The following is an 18341-nucleotide window of genomic DNA, read 5'->3' as shown; positions in this document are numbered from 1 at the left end:
GCGAAAGCTATTGCTGGGTTGGACATTTGTGTATTTGGGACAATTGTCATTTGCATTTGTTTGGTTTTTGTATTTGGGACAATTGTCATTTGCATTTATCTGGTATTTGGCATTTAGTCTAAATTGTTTAAGAGTAAGAGTATGGGGAGTATTGGTAAGATTTGTACATAGTTTGGAAAGGGGCCCCAGGGTGTTTTAGAAGTGATTTACAAGCTGCTAATTGTTGCTTCAGTGCGTTTTGTTTTGTTTTGTTTTGTTTTTAAGGCTGTATGCATGTCTTGCAGTGTAGGGACTTGAATGATATACAGTATTGCATTTGGGGTTTTAAACTTTTCTTGGTGACGGGATTGACTTTGTTTGTAGAACAGTGTTATTGTCTTTTTGGTACCAAAAACTCCTTTGTAAAATATGGGAAAACACATATCTTCTATGTCTACCTCAATGGTAGGGGAAATATTAATGAAGTCTCCACTGGGATGTGTTCTTAAACATTGGGAGGATATAAGGGAAGACCCAGTAACTAGAAAAAAAAAAAATGGATCCAATATTTTACAGTTGATGTTATCTTGTAGAAGGGAAGGAAAGTGAGATGTGGTCCCCGATGCTGATTTATTCTTTACTTTGGGAAATCATCCCAAGTGGCAGAAAGATTGCAGATACGTCCCCAAGGATCCGATGGTTTTGGCATTAAAAAAAAAAAAAAAAAAAAAAAAAAAAAAAAGGAAAAAGGTTGAAAAGATCCTGGCTTGTAGTATAGAAAGTGATGTTTAAAATGTGGAACTGAAGAGGAAAGCATAGAATTCATGTGTTAAATTTCTGTATTATCTTTATGTGCGGTCTGGAAGTGTTGATGCAGGTTTAACAAATGAAACAGTAGAAAAAGGGGCCAGAACACCGAACCCCTGGTGGGAGCTGTAGAGTGGGACAGCTGAATTATGAGGGTTTCAGTCCTATTGCAGGGAGAACTGGAAGCTGACAAGACCAGATAGAACAAGGAGCGGCTCAAGCCTTGCCCCCCTTACCACTTCGACAAGCAGTAGGGGAACAAACCGGGGATGAGATCGGGGTGTGGTAGAGGAATGGATAAAATAACTGCAATAGGAGAGAGATTGGGAATATCAGTGTGCAAAGTGTGAAGCATGGTGGCACTGGAAAAATGCGTGTCCTTATTCTGAAAAAGAAACAAAAAACTGGCAGCACAGCAGATGCCTTTGTCAGAGGTGCAAAGAGGACTGGGGGAGAATTCCCCAGCAGAACCCCTGGTTACAATCCAGCTGGGGACCCAAACCATGGATTTTCTATTTTGATACTGGAGCTATTCATTTTAAGTACTGGTAGAAGAAAATTGAGTAAAAAGCATGTAGACAAAATTGGTGCCACAGGGAAAGCTGAAAATAATTTTTTCATTCAATCCTTAACTTTAAGGTGGGTAAAAATGGGGAACTGGCCAATTTTTATATATACCAGAGTGTCCTGTTGCCTTATTGGGGAGAGATTTATTGAGCAAATTGAAAGCACAAATTAATTTTTAAAACTGTGACATTCAATTAAATATACCCTAATCAAAAGCCAGAGAGGCAAGAATTTTTATGTTGCAGACAACTTCAGAGCCATATGAAATCCCTCAAGAAGTGGACAATGCAGTAACCCTTTGGTGTGGGCTGGCGAAGTTCCCGGACATTCAAAAGCAGCAGAACCGGTAAAGATTTTTCTAAAGGAGAGCACCAAACTGGTAAGACAAAAACAGTACCCTTTAAAATTAGAAGCTAGAAGAGGCCTTGAGAAAATGATTGAAAATTTCTTAAAAAAATATCGACTATTAGTCGAATGTGAATCAGAATTCAATACTCCCATTTTACCTGTGAAAAAGCCAGAAAGTGAGGAATATAGGTTAGTACAAGATTTTAATAGCAATAAATTTAATAGTTCAAGATATTCACCCCTTAGTGGCAAACCTGTATCCTTGTTGACAACTTTAAAAGAAAATCACAAGTGGTTCACTGTATTGAACTTATAGGATGCCTTTTTCTGTATTCTTCTTGACAAAAATAGTCAGGCATATTTTGCCTTTGAACTGCAAAATCCCACAACTGGGCAGAAGACTCAGCTCAGCTGGGCAGTGCTACCTCAGGGATTTAAAAATAGCCCAATGATCTTTGGAAATCAATTGGCTAAGGAATTAGAAACATGCAAAATAATTTATCCTGAAAGACTGGTGTTGCAATATGTAGATGATATTTTAATAGCCACAGAAACCAGAGAAGAATATTTCAACTTGACTACTAACCTGCTAAATTTCTTGGGCCAAAGTGATAACAGATTTTCCAAGAAGAAAGCACAGATTGGAAAAGAGACTGTCATGTATTTGGGATTTGAAATCACACAGGGACAAAGACAACTGGGAAATGAGAGAAAAGAGGCAATTTGCCAAATGCCGGAGCCAAAAGGAGCTAAGGAGCTGCAAACGTTTCTGGGAATGGCTGGCTGGTGTCACCTGTGGATTAAAGGAATTGAAGGAGGGACCCCTTGTGTGAGAACCTGAAGCTCGAAAGGCATTCCAGAATGTAAAGGTAGCTCTGATGTTCACTCCTGCTCTAGGGTTGCCCGATTTAACCAAACCCTTTGAACTGTTTGTTCATGAAAGACAACATTCGGCCCTCAGAAGAATGCTTTCTCAGAAAAATGGAGAATGAAGAAGACCGGTTGGTTATTTCTCCAAACAATTGGACAATGTTAGCTAAGGATGACCAGGTTGTCTATGGGCTGTAGCAGCAACTGTCCTCCTGACTTAAGAAGCTTGTAAGCTGACAACGGGACACCCAAGAACAGCTTATGTACCGCATATGGTACTTTCTGTTCTGGAACAGAAAGGAGGACACTGGTTATCCCCAAGCAGGATGCTCAAACATCAAATTGTCCTGTTGGAACAAGATGATGTCAAATCAAAAACAACTACAACAATAAATCCTGCCATCTTTTTAAGTTCAATAGAAGAAGAAGTTCTAAGTCATGACTGTCTACAGACCATCAAACAAGTTTATTCCAGCAGAAGTAACAGAAGAGTGAACATACCTGACCCAGAATTCGAGATATGTACTGATGGAAGCAGCCTCGTGAGAAATGGAAGAAGATTGGCTGGATATACAATAACAATAACAAACTCTGTTATTGATGCAAAGCCGCTCTCAGTGAACACCTCAGCACAAAAGGCGGAATTGATAACTAGCCCTCATAAAAGCCCTAAAATGGACAGAACATAAAAAGTGAATATATGGACTGATTTAAAGTATGCTTTTGGAGTAGTACATGCCCATGGAGCCACATGGAAAGAAAGAGGAATGCTGACAGCACAAGGAACATCCATTAAACACCAAGAAGAAATTCTGCAATTGCTCCAAGTGGTGCAGAAACCCAAAGAAGTTGCAATAATGCACTGCAAAGCCCACCAATTTGGGAATTTCCCAGTGAATATTGGAAATAAATTAGTCAATAAAAAGGCAAAGAAGAGAGCAGAAAAAGGCATCATGACAATAATACTAGTTAAAGAAGTGAAATTTGAGCAACAAACCCCAAATTACAGTAAGGTTGATTTGGAATTAGCTAAATCAATTCAAATAAATATGAAAAATGATCATTAGTCCTAAAAATCAAGTTGTGGTCTCACCACAATCAAAGCTAAAAGCATAGAAAAATTCATTGGGAAACAGAGGCAATGATCAGTGATTTAAGAAGACAGGTGATTAGTGTTAGGATGATAAAGCTAATAAAATCAGTAACAAAAAGTGTGAAACTTGTTTAAAGAATAACCCGAGAAATATTAAATAACCACCCCCAGGAACCATATATATGGGAAACTTGCCTGAAAATTATTGGCAGATTGATTTTTCAGAATTGCCACAACAAAATGGATATAGATATCTATTGGTATTAGTAAATATGGCCAAAAGATTTTCTTTTCCTGTCGCACCAATAGGCAAGAGAAGTGGCTAAAAATATGTTAAAAGAAATAATATCATGGTTTGGAATCCCCAAAAGAATATAATCAAATAGAGGTCCTCATTTTGTGTCTGAAATTATTCAAATATTGAGGAAAATTCTGGGAATCAAATTGAATTTACACACTCCTTGAAGGCCACAATCTAATAGACAAGTAAAATTTGTCAGAAAATATCTTTAAAATGGCCTCATGCTCTTCCTTAAGCACTTCCGAGAATCAAGATTCAATCCAGATCTAGGACTAAAATTAGTCCATATGTTAATGTATGGAAAATCTTACCAGACTCTAACCCTTGTTCAAAATGTGACTGCTACTGGGGATAATGAAATGGAATTGTATTTGATATCCCTTGGAAGAACTCTGATATGGATATGGAACTGCCACAGAGCCTCTTTCTTTAGATTCCCCAGTTCATCATTTTTAACCAGGAGATTACGTGTACCTGAAAATTTGGGAATCAGAAACTCTTCAATAAAAATGGAAAGAACCATATCAGGTGCTTCTAGCAATATATACAGCCCCTAAATTTGAAGATATTGATTCTTGGATTCATTATTTGAGAGTCAAGAAGCACAGCCTCCAAAACAGAAACAATGGATTTCTAAAGAAATATGTCATTTAAAGTTAACAGTCTCTCATTTTTAATGAATTAGACAAAATCATATCAAAATAATGAAATCTATCAAAGGAATTTTAGTAGTAATGCTAATAATACTTTTTGGTTTACTGATTATGGAGATTAGTTATAAGTAAATGAGACTTATTGAAAAAAAATTAAATAAGTCTCAAAGGGGGGAAATGTTACATGACATAAATGTTGAAAATTAAATATCAGTATGAGGTGATTCTTGCTAACTGTAGAACTGTAGTCACATAGGTTAAGTTTTATACGAAATCTATTTGTCCTTAGAGGGAGTGGGACCCTAGAGATCTTATAATACGCATTTGTTAGAAGCTAGCCTAGCATATCTTTAATACAATGGTAAGTCCCAAACACCCCCAAACCCCACCTGCAGAAATAGGCCCTGAGCCATCACTTTGGAGCCAGGAAAATCAAGCAGCACCGCGACCTGTTCTCAAGACCAGATATGGAGATTTCAAGGAGGAGTTTGACCAGCGAATTTGAGGAGGGGGCGTTTTGATGACCACCAAGACCACCAAAAGACCCTCGACTCAAAAGACTGGGCATGCGCGAGTGGGTAGGGAAATGATGTAATGGTTTCTCAGAAAATTTATGTTTATGCATATTATTTCTTGGAATTTAATGAATATGTATAATTAATGTGTATTTAACCCGTGCTGTTGATCAAATGGGTGCGCACGCTAGGTGGAGCGATCCCCCGTGCGCCCAGCGCTGCAATAAAGAAGTGCCTGCTTCTTAACTTCTCATTGCTGTTAAGGAGTTTTATTCCGGATTTCGGTAACAGCTCCATCCGTTCATTTTCGCTCCCGCACCGCCAGGAGAGCGCGGCCGGGCAGAGACAGCCCACACAAGCCTGAGGCGAGTGCAGTCAACAGCGTTCCCAAGGGAGGAACGGACAGCCACGGCCTCTGGGAGAGGGAAAGAAGAAGCAGCGACCGTTATTACCGCACGCGGCCCCTGGCCGGAGCGCCTGCTGCCGCAGGGGATTCTCCAGATACACTGAGGTCCCCCCTCGCAGCCTTCAGGGCAGGGCGTGGCCCGGTGCTACGGGACAGGCTTCAGGGGACGCGCCGGAGCGGCGGGCAGCTGCACGGGGCCGGGGGAGGCTCGGGGGGAGCTCTGGCGAGCTGGGGAGGTGCCCGGCGTCTCCGCCCGGGAGGGGGGGCCCCCTCCTGCCCCTCTTCCCTTCTCTCTGCTCTCGGGTCACTCCCCGGGGCTGCCCTCGCCCGGCTCGGCTCCGAGCGGGCGGCTTGAGGCTCCCCGGGCGGGCAGGAGACAGCGCTGCAGCCACGAAAGGGGCTCGCTCACCTCACGGGTGCCCTCGGTACTCACCCGTCACCGCCGCCGGGACCCGCCGGCCGCACACCGCCATGCTGCTCCCGGGCGCATGCGCAGTCCGAAGGCCGAACACAGTGCCTGCCGGGAGAAGGGCAGAGCACTGCGCATGCGCGACTCCCGAGCTGCAGTTCCCGCTTTCCGTCACCAGGTGGCAGCAGCCCCCCACCGCTCCGCTCCTGGGTGTTCAGCCGGACGAGCCACGGCCGGTTCCTCCTGACGTGCGGAAAACGGACTCCACAATCTGTAAGATTGTAAAGTAGGTATGCTTATTCAGCGCTGGGCAGCACAGGGGGGTAGTCCCACCAAAACCGTGCGCGCCTTACGTGGCAACTCACTTTAAATTTACACAACCAAATGTTACATATACATCAAGTTTCACAATACGCCTAGACATATGCATGACCTATCCCCGCTTCGTATTAAAATTAGTCCCAAGGGGTCATTTTCATAAACTCCTCCTGTCTGGGCTTGCGCAGTGCCTCCTGATGGTGGTCGTCGGGGGTCGTGGGGATGAAGGCAGGTGACTCCTCTTCGTCACCGCTAGTAACCTTTTGTTCCTGCGCAAACTCAGTTATCCCTTGGCTTTCATTCAAGCTGCAGGGTCAGTTTTAGCTGGTTCTTGAAGCGACCCCCCTAGTCCTTACCGGGAACTGTCTTTCGTGAAGAACTGCAAGACTTTCTGCTTCAAATAGTTTGCACAATGGTTAGCAAATTATTAAGCAAGTAGTTAACAAAACATTAAGCACTATTTATCAACTTGATTCCTTAGGATGCACAGCAATAATTAATCAATGCCATATCTATTAAGATTTCTTTAACTCCTTCTCTCAGTCCCCCCTTTTCTAGAAAATTAGTAAATTCTTTTACTGCCAGCTATGTTCATCATTTGTAGATTTACCAGGATTACACAAACCTTAATCCACATTCTACCTTCTCAGTTTAAGCTTTAGGGGTCCCTGAACTTCAGAAGTCCAGAGTTTTTGTGGTGCCTTTTTTACCCTAGTGTGGTGTATCCAGGCATTCTGCTCTCTGATCTTGATTGCTGTAAAGGAGGTGAGGAGTACCTGGTATGGTCCTTCCCACTGTGGTTCCAAGGTTTTTTCTGCAAGAGACTTTACATATACATCATCTCCAGGTTGTATATCATGCACAGGTTCATCTAGACCTCTTCCCCGGGTCCCAATTACATGCTTTCCAATTTTATTGAGCTGTTTGCCCAATGCCACCGTGTAGGAAGTCATAATTTCATCCCCAGCTTGCGTAGACATTCCCCTCTGTATTCCATAGGGTCGTCCATACAAAATTTCAAAGGGACTCAGTCCTTCCTTTGCCCTTGGTCTCGTTCGTATACGCAGAAGGGCTAAAGGGAGTGACTGAGGCCACGTTAAGTTTGCTTCTGGTCCCAATTTCACAATTTGCTGTTTGATTAAGTGATTCATTTTCTCTACTTGGCCACTCGACTGAGGGCGATACGGGGTATGAAGTTGCCAATCTATACCTAAATGGTGGCTGATTTGTTGCACTATTTTTGAGACAAAATGTGGTCCTCTGTCTGAGGATATGGTTGCTGGAACCCCAAAACGTGGTATTCTCTCTTGTACCAACACTTTAGTTACCTCCCGAGCCTTGGCTGTCCTAGTTGGGAACGCTTCTGGCCAACCTGAAAAGGTATCAGTTAATACCAGCAAATAGCGATACCCCCCTTTTCTTGGAAGTTCTGTAAAATCAACCTGCCATTGTTGTCCAGGCCCATTGCCCTTCCCAATCTGGCCCATTTCTGGTTTGGGAGTATTTTTCGGATTAGTCTGGAGGCAAAGGTCACACTGTTGAGTCACCTGTCTCACTGTGGTATATAAGTTTCTAGCCACGATTTCCCTTATCAAATGTTCATACAGAGCCTCTGTTCCCCAATGCCTTTTTCTATGTTCCTCCCGTATCAAGTGCCACAGTAAACAAGAGGGAATAATTAGTCTTCCCTGTGGGGTATAAGCCCACCCCTCTTCATTATATGACCCTTCCAAGTCTGTGATAAGTTTCTGATCTTCCTTGGTATATTCTGGCTTACCTTCTAGAGAGATTTGCCTATCAGGAATTAGAGCCCCTTCTATTCTCACCTTCATTTTGGCCGCTTGTTTTGCCTCTCTGTCCGCCAGTTCATTCCCTTTCTCCAAATCGGAGCTCACTCTCTGCTGTGCCTTAATATGCATAATTGCCACTTTCTCAGGGAGCTGGACAGCTTCTAGTAGCTTCAAAATTTCTTCTGCATGTTTGATATTTTTTCCCTGGGAGTTCAATAGTCCTCTTTCTTTCCAGATTGCTCCATGTGCGTGCACAACTCCGAAGGCATATTTTGAGTCCGTGTAAATGTTCACAGTTTTGCCCTGGGCCAACTCCAGGGCTCGGGTTAGGGCAATTATTTCTGCCTTCTGTGCGGAGGTGTTCATGGGCAAAGGCCCTGACTCTATTACCTGCTGGCTGGTAGTGATGGCATATCCCGCGTGTCGATTGCCATTTAAGACATAACTGCTCCCGTCTGTGAACCAGTTTTCCCCATTTTCCATGGGGCTATCCTTCAGGTCTGGGCGGCTTGCATATGTTGCTTCGATGGTTTCCAAACAGTCATGGTGCACTGGTTCTCCTGTGTTCCCACCGAGAAAAGAAGCTGGGTTGACAATGTTAGTGACCACGATTTCCACATCGTCCTGTTCTACTAATACAGCTTGATATCTCAGGAACCTTTGTGGAGAGAGCCAGTGCCCACCCTTTGCTTCCAGTACTGCTGATACTGTATGAGACACCAAAACAGTCATTTTCTGGCCCAGGGTAAACTTTCGGGCTTCCTGTATGTTCAGTATCACAGCTGCAACCGCCCGTAGGCATCCAGGCCAACCCTTTGCAGTGGCGTCTCACTGCTTAGAGAGATAGGCAACTGCCCGTCGATATGGACCCAGATCTTGTGCTAATATTCCCAGGGCAATACCCTGTTTCTCATGGGAGAAAAGAAGAAACGGCTTACTCACATCTGGGAGTCCTAAGGCCGGGGCCGACATCAACGCCTTTTTCAGTAGCTCAAAGGCTCGTTCGGTCTCTTTGTTCCACTCAAGGTGCTTCTGCTCAGTAGCTGTCAGAGCATACAGTGGTTTAACAAGCAGTCCATAATTATAGATCCACAATCGGCACCACCCGGTCATTCCCAGAAAAGTCCGTAACTCCTTTACTGTCTGAGGTCTCTGAGTCTGGCATATTGCCTCTTTGCGGGCCTGTCCCAAAGTTCTCTGCCCCGCACTAATTTCATAGCCCAAATAATTCACTTTACGTTGCATTACCTGGGCTTTCTTCCTGGAGACACGGTATCCCTGGAGTCCCAAGAAATTCAACAGACTCACCGTCCATGCCATACAGTCTTCCTCTGTTTTCGTGGCAATCAGGATATCATCTACATACTGCAACAATTTTCCTTCCCCAGATGGGGTTTCCCAGGATTCTAAGTCTTTTGCAAGCTGATTCCCAAAAATGGTAGGACTATTTTTAAATCCTTGTGGCAACACCGTCCAAGTGAGCTGGGTCTTCCGACCACTTTTAGGGTTTTCCCATTCGAACGCAAACAATTTTTGACTGGCTTCATGGAGAGGGAGGCAAAAGAAAGCATCCTTCAAATCTAAAACAGTAAACCAAATTAGTTCAGGTGTCAACACAGTCAGCAGGGTATATGGATTGGCCACTACTGGGTAGAGGTCCTCAGTTATCTTATTCACCGCCCGTAAGTCTTGGACCACCCTATATGACCCATCGGGTTTCCGAACAGGTAATATAGGGGTATTGAATTCTGACACTCACTCCTTTAATAGTCCTAACTGTAGAAATTTTTCTATCACCGGCCGGATTCCTTCTCTGTCTTCCTTCTTTAGGGGATATTGTTCAATTCTTACCGGTCGTCGGCCTTCCTTAACCTTAACTTCAACAGGTGGAGCACTTTTCGCCCTTCCAGGTACATCAGTAGCCCATACCCCCGGGTACACTTGGTTTAGGATTGCCTCATTAATTTTTCCTTCTGAGGGGAGACTGGTTAAGGTTAGACTCAATATCTGAATATATTGCTGATCTTTTACCTCCAGAGTAATTTCTCCTTTTTCAAATATAATTTTTGCTCCCAATCGTTCCAATAGATCTCTCCCCAAAAGTGCTTTCGGGGAGTTGGGCATATATAAAAATTTGTGGATACCCCATTGTTTTCCCAATTTGTATTTTAGAGGCTTACAAAAATATGCCTTTTCACTTTGGCCAGTCGCTCCTTTTACCATGACATAATCATTTCCCAGGGGCAGCAAAGCTTGATTCAGAACCGAATATGTTGCCCCTGTATCTACTAAGAATTCTACTTGTTGTTGTTTTTCCCCTAGCTTAATTATAACCAGTGGATCCGCTAGGGTAGACTCCCCAGGTTCCCGTCAGTCTTCTATCACATGAGCTATCCTCACATTCGCCGGGATCCTCCGGCCTTCTTTCTTGTTCCTTGGGCATTCCTTTTTCCAGTGGCCAAAGCCCTTGCACATTGCACACTGATCCTTTTCCAACCCCAACCGAGGCTGATTTCGCCTACCTCTCCACTCCCCATCTCCCCGAACGACAGCCACCAACCTTCTTTGTCCCTGCCGATACCCTTCTTCTCTATTACTGAACACTCTCCAAGCCTCATCCAGCAAGATCTCTAAATTCCTGCTTTCCGCAGGACGCAACTTTTGAAGCTTTCGTCTTATGTCCCCCGTAGACTGACCCAGGAACAGAGCAGAGAAACTAGTTGCTGTATCCCTTCCTCAGACCCCGGGTCCAGCGGCGTGCTACGACGCATCACATCCCTCAGTCGATCCGGGAATTCAGATGGAGACTCGGAAGGACCTTGTTTAATTGCATATAAGGCTGACCAATTTATAGTCTTAGGGATTGCCCGTTCCATCCCCTTCGAAATCCACTCCTGATATTCCTGCAATCTTTCCATATGTACTGACCTGTTTACCTCCCATTTCGGGTCCTGGAGGGGGAAGTGTTCCTTAACATCTCCCCCGGTAACTTTATAATAATCCTCGGCTAGATTTCCTGCCGTTTTTAAAATCAACTGCTTCTCCGTTTCAGTCATGTATTCTAATAGCAGTTGTATGTCTTTCCAGTCCGGATTATGTTGTTTTACAATGAACTGGAAATGTTTAGCCACACTTACCGGATCGCTTCTGTAATCTTTAGCAATTTTTCTCCACTCTCCCAAGTCAGCGGTGGAGAAGGGTACTTTAATTAACATTGTTCCGCCATCCGGCCCCACCGCCTCCCGGAGGGGTGCTTGTAAGATTGTCGGAGCAGATTTCTGTCTAGTACGGGAAGATACAGGGCTATCAGGGGGATTCGATGTCCCTTCCGAGTCTGCGTCCTGGTCCTGTGATCGGGGGGGGAGGTTTAAACAAATCACTTAAATCTTGTTCTGGAACCTGGCGTACTTTATCTGCTTTCGTACACCTCTGCCCAATGCTGCATGATGAACAGCACCTTTTTAATCTGCCTCCACCCTCCTTGTTCTCCCGTTCGAGTGCGAGTACCATAGGGTCCTGCGGGGATATCATCCCACAGTCCCTTTGCCACTCTGGGTGATTTCGTAGGGTAAAAAGCATATCTGCATACGACACCTCGTCCCATTTCCCTTCTCTTCTAAGAAACAACATAAGCTGCAACAAAGTATTGTAATCCAACGTTCCATTGAACGGCCACTTGACTTCACCCTCTAACTTATACAATGGCCACCACCGATTGCAATATTTAATAAGAGTCTTTTTACTTTCCGTACCTCCACCCCCGGCAATATCTTTCCAGTGGGCGAGTATGCAGCCCAGGGGGCTTTTCCTTAATATTCCCCCTTGAGTGTTGCCCATTTTATATTTCCTCTGTGAGAGGGTCTCAAGGAATGATTCAAATTTAGACTAACTATTTCACTCCTCCACACCACACTTACAATCAATCACTCAACCACACTCTCTTAACCATACAGCACAGGGATCCCTCATTCATACCAGCCTTTTAAAGCAGCTGCAAAACGGTTGCAAGAACAAACTCACCTACTGATGTTAAACTATCTCCAAATCCGGGTTAAAGAGGCCCGCTTACCCTTCTCCTGCTTCTCATGTACCGATCATCAGCAGGTCCATCCTGGCTCCCAGCAATGGGATGCAGCGGTTACCTCGGACTCGCTCGATCTACCCCCAAGATCGCTAGCGGCCGCTCTATCGGTCAGCGAGTCCCCTTTGATGCTCCAAACTAACCTGGGTACCCAACCAACGGGGACTATGCTGCACGCCAGACGTCTCTGCGCGATTTACCAGCTGCCCCAGCCACGCGTACGACTTACAGGCCCCTACCATTAAACATACCGTTTGGTCCGTGGCTTCAGGAGGTCGTTGTCTGCTCCTGCGGTGAGCGGCTGGCAGCGGAGGCTCCTCCGAGGAAAGTGCTCGGGGCGCGCCTAGGGCCGTCCGCTCCGCAGTCGATCCCGCAGCCAAGCAGAGATCCTCCTGGCTGGCTCGCCAAACTGACGTGCGGAAAACGGACTCCACAATCTGTAAGACTGTAAAGTAGGTATGTTTATTCAGCGCTGGGCAGCACAGGGGGGTAGTCCCACCAAAACCGTGCGCGCCTTACGTGGCAACTCACGTTGGGGGTGGGGGGCACTGGGCAAGTTGGGGAACACAGGCAGCGCCCCCAGGATCCCAAGACAGAGGGGTCATGGGGAGGCAGCGCCAAAAAGGGGGGCGTCGAACAGGGACACAAAACAAGAGTGCAGGGCACGCAACGGGCAAAACACAGGGGAAAAAAAACTCACAAGGGAGGAAAACCTCACACGGTGGGGGGGTGTTTTAGTGAAAAGCATTTGCAAGTGATACAGGGAATTAACGGTCTGCTAAATATTGCTTGATTTAGAAGACTGACTGTCTGCATACTGCTTGATTTAGGAGACTAACTGTCTGCTAGACAATGCCTAACAATCCTCTTTGCCTTGAAACTCACTTAAGCTTATCAGGGACTGGTACTTGTCAAGAAACTGGTATTCAGTCAAGGACTAATATGTCAAGCAAAGGACATGATAACAGGAGTCGTTCAGAAACTGCTGAAATCCCCAAGTGAAAGGAGAGCATGGGTGAATGACTGAAGTTCATCTAGAGGAAGATCAGACCCCTGAAGAAGTAAACGACCACCAGAGACAGATCTGAAATGCTAACGCAAGTGGTTTTTTAATAACCCCGCCTCGCTTATGCACATGTATGTCTGTATTGTGCAATCCTAGGAATGTGTGTACCTGCACCGGATACATTTTTGGTAAAATGTGCTGTCAGTGTGCGTGCTTTTGGAGAAGCAATCCCCCACGCACCCGGTGCCAAATAAACATGCCTGCTTTATAACTCTCTCCGAGTTGTAGAGTTTGATCCACGCGTCAGGAGGGCTGAGAAACACAGAGCGGGACAGTGGGGACGGATACGAGGGAGAGACGGACACGCAAGGACAAGGGGTACGTGCGGGAAGAAAGGTGCGTAAGGATGACCTATAGCAGGGAGTCCACGCAGGACAATCCACAGCACGTAACTCACCCGGCATAACCTGCACGAGATGACCCACACCGGACAATGGACCCACACTGCGTAATCCCCAGCGAGAACCCCTCCATCTCCCACTGGGTCACACCAACTATCCCCAAATTGAGTGGCTTTTTTTTTTTTCCTTGTCCAGAATATTTTTTTTCCCATGGCCAGACTATGCTCCAGACCACACCTCATTTGATTTTTCCTGTGTCTGAATATTTAGTTAAAAGACTACAGAAGGAAAATCACCACATTCTTAACATTCACTCTAAAATCCATGCGGCAAGTCCCTTAGGAAAAATGCAGTCACGCATCGCAGACGTACCTTGTACTTGCAGACCGCTGCGGCTCCTTTCCATCCATCTCGTACTTTCACGGCCAAGGAAAGGGCGACCACGGTGAAACGCTGGCAGCAGACATTCAGCAGAGAGAGGGAAAAACCCCTTAGTTTGAAGCTAGGCAGGAATCTAACTCTTCCTTTTGGGGCGAGGTTTCTCAGAACTAAAACCACGTGAAGGACAGAGTATCTTGCAGCACCTTTGGTACAGCTGCTGATACCGGCCTTTAAAGCTTTTGCATTTTTCAGACACCCAGGCCTTTTTTTGACTCATTGGCAGCTTTAGTTTCACTCGAACCGCTGTCCTACATACAGGCAGGGGACAGACACAGATGCCTACATACATTTTCTCAACCCTAAGTACAGCCGAGATCTCCTCACCCTCTATGTGCCAAGTTGAATATTTGTTTGTTAAGGAGCACAGCAACACTTCTGTCCTCGTGAACTGCCTCCGAGCAGAGGAGGGCTCTGGGATTTCCTGGACGCCAGTGCTCCCGCTTTCACTGTCAACTCCGCACGGCCACCCACCGGAAAAAAGGCCTCAAAATAACGGACGTCAGACGATTGCTGCCACACCAAAAGTGCCAGCACTGAAAGCTCGTGCTGCTCCTCGCCGGCCCTTGCCAGCGCCTCTACAGGCCCACAAACATTATCCAGCCTAGAGACTGCATAAAAGGCAGACCGCCCCAGGCTGCAACACTCTTGCCCAGCGTACACTGACCAGTAACGTCTCCCCCTTCACCTTCCCGAGAGAGACTGTTCCCAGGGAGCCCTCTTCCTCCCATCAATTTACTACACCCTCCCTGCAGTTTTCAGCCTTGTTCCCTCCTCGGCTGTGGTCCCTCAACTTAGCTCTCAAATGCCCAGAAATCAGATTACATCCTCAAAAGAACAACCCCATGCTAACTAAGATGGCGCTTCCTCGCCCAGCTCCTCATCACCATCTGCAAAAAAAAAAAACCCAAAAATAAAACCTACCAAACAGCACCGCCCTTCAACATCACACCACTTACCACCAATCTCTTCTATGGCACTCTCCTCCTCAAAAGCGCCGCAGTGCTCTGCTCACCGGCTCCACTCATTGCCAAGAAGTCCGACGCTGCAACTGCCGCTCGTGGTGCTTCAGATGCTGAGAGACGCAAAGCTCAACTTACTTTTTCTGGGGTGTAGGTAGAAAAAAATAGGTGTCATACCAAGCTAACTAGAAAAGTATGTCATTACATGCAATGACAACATTATCAAAAACCACCTGCTTTAGCTTCCTACAAGAAAACAAATGCTCCAGGCTTCATTTCTAGCAAGACCATGCATGCTATCTAACTTCTACCACAGCTACGTTCTGGACAGGGCTGAATGACAAATGTAGCAGAACGTGGTGGCTCGCACACGTGGCCGACAGAGGCACGGAGCTCCTGGCACTGCGTCCTGGTGTCTGCTCTGTCAGGGAGGGCTCAGATGGACCAGCCACTCCTTGCTGGAGGCACCTGCCTGTGATTCACTCTTCAGTCCCCTCCAGCAGCCATGCCCAGGCGGCCCCCTTTACAGCTGGAGGCCCCTCATACAGCAGGGCCAGGGCCAGGGCCAGGGCCACCCTCAGCCTCACTGGACCCATCTGGGGCTGCCCCACCTCCAGCCCCAGCTGGAGCCCATCAGGAGCAGGGGCCCTTGCCAAAGCCCCACAGCACATCACCCCCTTCCCTGTGCCTGTCCTCAGCCATCAGCTCTGCACCCAGGGGCTGCAAACACATCCAGGGGCACAGAGGACGTCACAGACAGTGAGATACAGAACAGAAAAAAAAAAACAGTGACAGTACGCAAGACAAAGAGATAGAGAAAGAAAGATAAGAAAAGAAAGAGAGAGATAGAAAGGCAGAGGCACAGGGCAGGCATGCAGAGGCGCAAAGAAAAGCAGGCCAGAAAACAGGCTGGAGAAATTAGTTGGGGGGAGAAGACGGATGCAGGTCAGGACAAAGAGATGGAAAAGGCAAAAACAGCAATGGGCCGCAGGACAGAGACAGAGGACAAACAAAGGAAGGAAAGGGAGCAGAACAAAAGTGCAGGGATACAAAACAAAAGGAAGCGGTAGAACAAGAGATTTAAAGGGAGAGAGAAAGGGGGAAGAGCATACAAGAACAGACAGAAGAGGAGAGGTAGAAGGAAACAATAACAACAACAACAAATCACAGCAGCTTGGGAAAGGTAGGGGTCACGGGAGCGGCAGGGAAGGACAGGGACGCACAAGAGAGGAGGCAGAGCCCCAGGGGCCGGGGACTCACCACAGCTCTCACTCCCGGCACTGCTGGGAGAATCTGACAGGTCAGATGCTGCTTTCTGCTTCTCTCCTCTTCTGTAACTCCGACCACTTGGCTGTCCTCCACCTAAGAGAATACGTGGGTGTCTTACAGCTCTTAGACAAAAAGCTTCCTAGACACGTAGCCACCCACCCACGCTCGCTCGCGCGCTATGTGGCCGTACCGTGCTTCAGGTTCCACGTACAGACTGTGCAGTGCGCACTGGCGGTCTGGCCTGCTGAAGAGTACAAAGAGGGATCCTTCCTCACCCGGAGAGGCAGGCTAGGCTCTCTCTGGCCTGCAGCGGGAGGCAGCTGCTGGCTGGCTGGCCTTTGGTTTCTTCTTCTTCTTTACCTTTCTGTGGCCTCTCCAGCTTCAGCTGCAGCAGCTCCTCTCCACAGGCAGTAAGCGCTCTGTTACATGACATAAATGTTGAAAATTAAATATCAGTATGAGGTGATTCTTGCTAACTGTAGAACTGTAGTCACATAGGTTAAGTTTTATACGAAATCTATTTGTCCTTAGAGGGAGTGGGACCCTAGAGATATTATAATACGCATTTGTTAGAAGCTAGCCTAGCATATCTTTAATACAATGGTAAGTCCCAAACACCCCCAAACACCACCTGCAGAAATAGGCCCTGAGCCATCACTTTGGAGCCAGGAAAATCAAGCAGCACCGCGACCTGTTCTCAAGACCAGATATGGAGATTTCAAGGAGGAGTTTGACCAGCGAATTTGAGGAGGGGGCGTTTTGATGACCACCAAGACCACCAAAAGACCCTCGACTCAAAAGACTGGGCATGCGCGAGTGGGTAGGGAAATGATGTAATGGTTTCTCAGAAAATTTATGTTTATGCATATTATTTCTTGGAATTTAATGAATATGTATAATTAATGTGTATTTAACCCGTGCTGTTGATCAAATGGGTGCGCACGCTAGGTGGAGCGATCCCCCGTGCGCCCAGCGCTGCAATAAAGAAGTGCCTGCTTCTTAACTTCTCATTGCTGTTAAGGAGTTTTATTCCGGATTTCGGTAACAGTTTTGGCGACCCAGATGGGACCTTGCGAGTGAGACTGAACGAGATCGAGTGTTGATCGAACTCCAGCCGGCACCGAGGTATTCTCGGGGAGACCCATCGCTCTCGACTCACAAAGCTCCTCGCAACGTTCCCTGGAGAAAAGGGTAAGGCACTTCTTCTTTGAAATCTGTCTGCTCTGGATAGCCTGCCCGTAAGGCGCGGCGAAAGCTTCGCAGGGTTGGGGCTTAGAGGGTACCCGTTTGGTTTGGAAGCCTAGGCGTCTGCCCGTAAGTCATAAGCGAAAGCTATTGCTGGGTTGGACATTTGTGTATTTGGGACAATTGTCATTTGCATTTGTTTGGTTTTTGTATTTGGGACAATTGTCATTTGCATTTATCTGGTATTTGGCATTTAGTCTAAATTGTTTAAGAGTAAGAGTATGGGGAGTATTGGTAAGATTTGTACATAGTTTGGAAAGGGGCCCCAGGGTGTTTTAGAAGTGATTTACAAGCTGCTAATTGTTGCTTCAGTGCGTTTTGTTTTGTTTTGTTTTGTTTTTAAGGCTGTATGCATGTCTTGCAGTGTAGGGACTTGAATGATATACAGTATTGCATTTGGGGTTTTAAACTTTTCTTGGTGACGGGATTGACTTTGTTTGTAGAACAGTGTTATTGTCTTTTTGGTACCAAAAACTCCTTTGTAAAATATGGGAAAACACATATCTTCTATGTCTACCTCAATGGTAGGGGAAATATTAATGAAGTCTCCACTGGGATGTGTTCTTAAACATTGGGAGGATATAAGGGAAGACCCAGTAACTAGAAAAAAAAAAAATGGATCCAATATTTTACAGTTGATGTTATCTTGTAGAAGGGAAGGAAAGTGAGATGTGGTCCCCGATGCTGATTTATTCTTTACTTTGGGAAATCATCCCAAGTGGCAGAAAGATTGCAGATACGTCCCCAAGGATCCGATGGTTTTGGCATTAAAAAAAAAAAAAAAAAAAAAAAAAAAAAAAAGGAAAAAGGTTGAAAAGATCCTGGCTTGTAGTATAGAAAGTGATGTTTAAAATGTGGAACTGAAGAGGAAAGCATAGAATTC

The sequence above is a fragment of the Chlamydotis macqueenii genome, unplaced genomic scaffold (genome assembly GCF_036417535.1).
Source record: "Chlamydotis macqueenii isolate bChlMac1 unplaced genomic scaffold, bChlMac1.mat HAP1_SCAFFOLD_187, whole genome shotgun sequence".
Lineage (NCBI taxonomy): Eukaryota > Metazoa > Chordata > Aves > Otidiformes > Otididae > Chlamydotis > Chlamydotis macqueenii.
Note: the sequence above shows the minus strand (reverse complement) of the source record.